The following is a 6,026-nucleotide window of genomic DNA, read 5'->3' as shown; positions in this document are numbered from 1 at the left end:
TTTAGAAGCTTTAAAAGACCTAGGGGTATTTTAGTCTTTTGGCTTGGATATATATGATGTTTGGAGGCTGTAGAATAAACAGAACCAAAAACAGAGTTTTCTTCTTCTCCTTCTCATACATTCTCCTTCCTTCATTTTCCTTGTGAGTTTTTGTGATCTTGTTGAGGATTTGAGCTTGGGAGCTAGGCCTTGGTACTTTGGGAGAGTGTTCCACTGTGGAAGAGCACCATAACCTGAACTTGAGGTAAGCTTTTAGCCACTAGTTTTCATGTATGCTCTGTTTTCGTTTTAAGATTTCAGCTCTAGATTTTGGTGTGGAAAGTTGGAATCAAGGGGAGTTTATGTGGTGTTTTACTTGGGTTATGATAAGGGAGAGTTATGGGTGATGTTTAGAGGTTTAATTGGGTGTTAGTTTGGTGTTTTAATTGGGTTTGAAGGGTTGGTTCAAGAGAAAACGCAAGGGAAGAAAAACAGGGGTTTTGGCTGAACTGGAGCTTGCGCCGCGGCATGGCCAGGGTGGGCCACGACCCTTGGGGAATGCTGAGTTTGGGCGCCTCTGTTTGAGGGGCGGGCTGCGGCATGGCCAAGGAGGGCCGCGGCCCTTAAGGCATTTTTGGCCAAAATAGTGTTTTTAGCATGGGGATTCAAGCCTAAGGCCTCGGGGTTGAACCTACTACCCGGTTGAGTAGTGTTTGATGTCCCGGAGGTTAGGTTTTGGTTTGGGAACCTTTTATTATTCATTTTATTGATGGAATCCCATAATTGGTTATGACTAGGTAACCGCTAAAGGACCAAAAGGTCGATTGTTCTCAGAGTTGTTCTTTTATTCATTATTGCTCAAACCAGAGGTAAGAAAACTGCACCCCAAGTGTGACATGCATGGATATTCGTGAGGCATGTTGGTTGTGTAATATGGACATGGATTGAATATAGAATGCTTAGCATAAGTTGCTCACTTGTGCATGGTATTGACTCATTAGTCAGGTTTGGCAAAGGTGCTAGTATCAACTGTGAAGTTGTGACTCATTAGTCAGGTTCGGCGGTGGTACTGGGCACTGACTCATCAGTCAGAATTGGCAAAGGTGTTAGTATCAGCTGTGAAGCTGTGACTTATTAGTCAGGTTCGGCAGTGATACTGGACACTGGTCACATAGCACTGACTCATTAGTCAGAACGGCCTTAGCGTGTATCACGCAAGCCAACAAAGATTAGATCTAATCGACTATTAGCATTGAATGGCTCAAAGAGCATTAATGCCAGACCGACCCCGAGGGTCGATGAATGAAATAAGCGCTTGGAGGCTAGTGGCTTACCTAGCAGCCACTCTCCCCCGCTCGAACATGTGATGTTCACTCGTTTGTTCGGAAGCTTTATGTTCAGTGTGATTATAATGATAATCATTTGATAATGTTTATGAAAAGTGTTATGTTTTCTTGCTAGGCTTTGGCTCATGGGTGCTATGTGGTGCAGGTAAAGGGAAAGAAAAGCTCACCTAGCCTTGAGTGGAGAGCTGATGTGGTGATGTGTACATATGCGGCCGCATGACCACCACGGCCAAGGAGTTCTCAGAGGAACTAGGGGGTTTACCTTATTTTTGCCGCTTAGGTCGACGGGATTGTAAATTTAAAACTGTAATGACCATTTTGAATTGAGAACCACTTGTAAATATTTTGTTTAGCTCTGCAGAGCTGTTTGTAATGAAAATCTCCATTTCCTTTTTATTGGTTTTTATACCCTAACTTGTTAATTACACTTAGAGCACGTTTTTTACCAAAGGACTCAGGTAGTGAGTCAAACTTCCGGTCCACTGTTCACCGTAACTGTTTTGGGGTAGCCAGGGCGTTACAACTGTCCCCATCTCTTTATTCTCTGTAGTGAAGTGTTGTCTTGCTTGCTGCTCAGAAAAGACAACCTATTTTTGTTTGATTCTAAGTTCATTTCTTTTTGTTTAGTTTCTTGAACTTTGGGAACTGCATGTGTAAAATACTCTAGAGTATGCTGATTTGTTTGAGCCTAAGTTCATTTCTTTTTGTTTAGTTTCTTGAACTTTGGGAGCTGCATGTATAAAACTCTATGTTTATTACAGATTGATGCTAATTATTTGTTTCTCGATAGTAAAACTCGTAGTTTATGATTTGAATAATGCTTTATCAACCTTCTATGCGTAGACTCACAATTTGACTACTCATTGAATTCAGATTTGACTTACTTTCATTATATCTTATTACATTGTAAAAGTGTTTATGTGCTGAGATGAACTTCAAAGAAACTTTTTTGGCAACAGTTTGCAAGAGGTATGCCTCTAACTTTTATTTTAATACTATGAAAATATTAGAGGAGTTTGAATATCTTAAATATTCATCCATAGTGTAGTAGGTTCTGGGATTGTTACTGTATGTTGCTGTGTAAAGGAAGGTTGAGAACTTGTGTGTTTTAGTGAAGTAGGATCTAAGAAATTTGTGTGCTGCGGAGATAAGGAAGAAAACTTGTGTGCTGTTTGAATTGATATTGGCAGATGGTTGGTTGCTAGTGTAGGGAAAATGTTGTTCGATTTTATGTAGACTTGTCTATGATTATCCTATAATTGAATTGTGTTTGTTTGTTTGATTGGTTTCATTATAACATATACTTGTATGAATGTACTTATTGCATGTTGGCATACACATATAGCATAGCCTTTTTTACTTCTTGTTTTATATATGTTAGTTTTCTTATTGCCCCTTCTCACAGAAGAAAGGTTTCAAAAAGGAAGATATATAGGCTCTTATTACCAACTTTTGACATCATTTTTGGTGTCATTTTGCTTAAAATAAATATGAATGTATTGGTTATTATGTTACAATTGTAGTGTTTGAATGATTCTCATATTGGTTATTATCTAGTATGTATTGGTTATTGGTTATTGGTTATTATGTTACAATTGTAGTGTCATAATAACTGATTAGTTTGATATAATGGTGATAACTATTCAGATTTTGTGAGTTTTGGAATTTGAATGGATGTTTATATGTAGGCTAAACTTATATATATAGAGTGTATTTGTGTTAATTAATGTTTGTATCAATTTGTTTGTAATTTTTTTTGTTTGATTGTTTTTTATGGTCTTGCTTGCTTTTTTAAAGTATATATTACTAAGTTTTCAAATAATGCCTTAGAGGTGTTTGAATGAATGCTTCACTGAGATATATGTGAATAAAGGTATTTAGTCTGAACATATATGATAGGTTAGGTGTAATATATTCCACCTAAGTAGAATTAATTTGGTAGAAGTTTTAGACTTTCTATCATATAGAAGTATGTTGAGTATTATAACTAAAGTGTGTTATGTACATTACCAATTCCTCACTTTGCTTGATGTTTCATGGGTTTATACTTCATCATTATTTGTGTGTATTTGTATGTCTTTGGCACTGACTCCCACGTCAAAATATCATTTTTTTTTGTTATATTTTTTATTATAAGAAATTATTCATCATGTCAAAAAGGAAAACTTGCTTTTACAACAATGAAATTTCTGTTATTCTTGAAGCCAATGTGCGGCTGAAATGTGTTTATTTTCCTGTTGTTGAGGTAAAATTATTATATGCATGGCTTTTATTTTTATGCATATAGTTGAGGAACTAAACTGAAAAAGGGTTTCTCAGGGAAAAGAGAATATTGATAAGATTTTGAAGAAGTTAAAAGATGAAGGACATCAAGTCTCTGAAAATTATAAAACCTTCAAACGTGTTTCTGTTCGGTGACTTGGTTGCCTCATACCAGATGCTCGCTGGGTAGGTTTTTGTTCTTCTCATTTTTTTTATTATAATATCCTGGAATCTTCATACATCTATTGTGAAATAACTAGTTCAGCTTGAAACTAAGAATTTACTATTGGCATGAAATATATTAATTGTAAGAGACCCTAGAAATTTTCAATTGAGATTAGTCTAGTCATTGCTTGAAGATGAAGATAAATGTTATCTTAATTGTCTTTCCTTTAATAACCAAATTTTAAAAACAAAATTCTCAGGCGTGGCTGCCTTTCATGGACTTGAGGCATAGTATTAGAAACAAAAGAGAGAAAACTTTCTTGTTATTCTTTCTGTGAAAAGTGTTCTGTACAAAGGTGAATAAATCCAGCTTATATAGCTGGTTAAATAACAACTCACTAAACATAAAATTTAACTAATTAGGTAACTAATTAATTACAGTGTTTAATACTCCCCTCAAGATGGAGTGTGCATATAAAATTTTTACACCCATCTTGGAATGATCTCAAGTTTGAACTAACCTTGAGTTCAGTATTTTAGATCTCAAAGCTTGAAATAAAAATAATAAGTGTTGTAGGTTTCAAAGTGTTTTAATCTTGTGCATAGAGTATATATTTCTATATAAGGTCATGTTTGTGTGAAGAGAAATGATTGTGCTTGGTAATCCAAGTTTTAACTGGTGTTTCGCTTGTGGATAATATTGAAATTGCTGTCTGAAATGAGTTTGGCTGTTAAACTTGATTTTATGTTGATTTCTGTGTTGATTTTGCTGATGAGGAATCCAAAGTTTTCTAGTTGCCAAATTAAGGACGGCTTACTTACATTTTGTGCAGGCTTATCTAGTTCTTTGCTGGCTGATAATACTAATTTGTTGAAAAGATACTGCATATTAGATGTGGAATGCTCAGTTTATGACTATTCTTTACTCTTTTTGGAACAATGTAATTATATTATTTATGTTTGAGTTCCTATGCCAACATATTTAGTAATGTATTAGTTAGTTGGCATAATAATAATGCCTTGCATTAGTTGAACTGGGTATAAGTTAACATTAGCATATTCAGTTCTTGCACATTGCATATTTCAGTGAAAAACTCTTTAAGATTTGATTAGTCTATTGTCTTTAAAATCAATTTGGTAAAGTATTGCACTAGAAAAAAGACATAAATTTACAGAAGCGAAGAATGCTTGCTACTTGCTTGACTGGGCAGATGTAATTGTTGCTGAAGGTCGTTGGGATTCTAGTGATCCAAAGTTAACTGTACATGGAAAGCCTCTTGGACCAGATTTTATGCGAGTATGGGTTAATGCTGATATTGTACCAGAATCTTACTTATTTCGTCCTAATATTGTGATGCTTATAGTACAAGAAGCAGTTGGTTCCACAGTTGCATGGCCTTCTAAAAACGTTATTCCAAGAGGTACATTTTCATACTAAAAAAAGAACCAATGTCTTATAATTTAGTGTTTGGTTTCTTTGTTTGCTTTGGTGTAGTTGTGAATTCATTATTTTGTATGTGGTGTCCTCTCTTAGAAATAATTTCCATAACATTTTTCTTAAAGTAATTTGTGATGCTAGATAATAACAATAAAACATTTCTTTGTTTATTTTGCAGATGTGACAAGCGAAATAGAAAATGATACTTAATTTTAAAGGCTTTGTGTTGGGCAGCTGTAGAATATTTTGTGCTGAAAGTAGTAACTTTTCAATATGTTGAATATTTAAGACTACTTGAATACTTAAAGAACATTTTGTTGTTGATGACAGTGTTGAATGTTTTAAACTAATTTGTGGGTTGTTAATACAATGTTGAATGTTTTTACTTTTTGTTATTTGAAAATCAAGTTCATTTGATGATGCTAGGATATATTAGAAAGCTAATTTTAATTATATAAATAAAAAATAAAACATATAATAGAATAAATTAGTGTTATATAAATGAATATATAATGAGAATTTAAACTTATCTAAATATTAAAATAATACGAAAAATGTGTTATAATATCTATTACAATCACACTTTTTATAAGTAAAGAATTTTGTTATGCAAACTTCATTATATAACACAAAAAATGTGTTATACTAAAGTATAGCATAACACAAATTTGTAAGTATTGAAATGTGTTATATAATCGACTATAAATAATATAATTAAATACTTATCTATTTATTAAAATAACACAGAAAGTGTGTTATTGTTGACAGTATTATAACACATCTGTATAACAATGATAAAGTGTTATGTAAAGTACCCTAACCTACGATAACATAGT

At 33.6% G+C, this 6,026-nt stretch overlaps 1 long non-coding RNA gene across 1 annotated transcript; it reads left to right on the top strand.

Moving 5' to 3' along the window:
* The first annotated feature begins 4,914 nt into the window (after positions 1 to 4,914).
* On the top strand, positions 4,915 to 5,605 carry LOC133789961 (uncharacterized). The gene is made up of 2 exons (XR_009873807.1): positions 4,915 to 5,173; positions 5,369 to 5,605. It is a non-coding gene; the product is annotated as an uncharacterized LOC133789961 (long non-coding RNA).
* The last annotated feature ends 421 nt before the right edge of the window (positions 5,606 to 6,026 follow it).

The sequence above is a fragment of the Humulus lupulus genome, chromosome 7 (genome assembly GCF_963169125.1).
Source record: "Humulus lupulus chromosome 7, drHumLupu1.1, whole genome shotgun sequence".
NCBI lineage: Eukaryota > Viridiplantae > Streptophyta > Magnoliopsida > Rosales > Cannabaceae > Humulus > Humulus lupulus.
The sequence above is the reverse complement of the archived record's forward strand: the minus strand, read 5'-3'. Positions and strand labels throughout refer to the sequence as shown.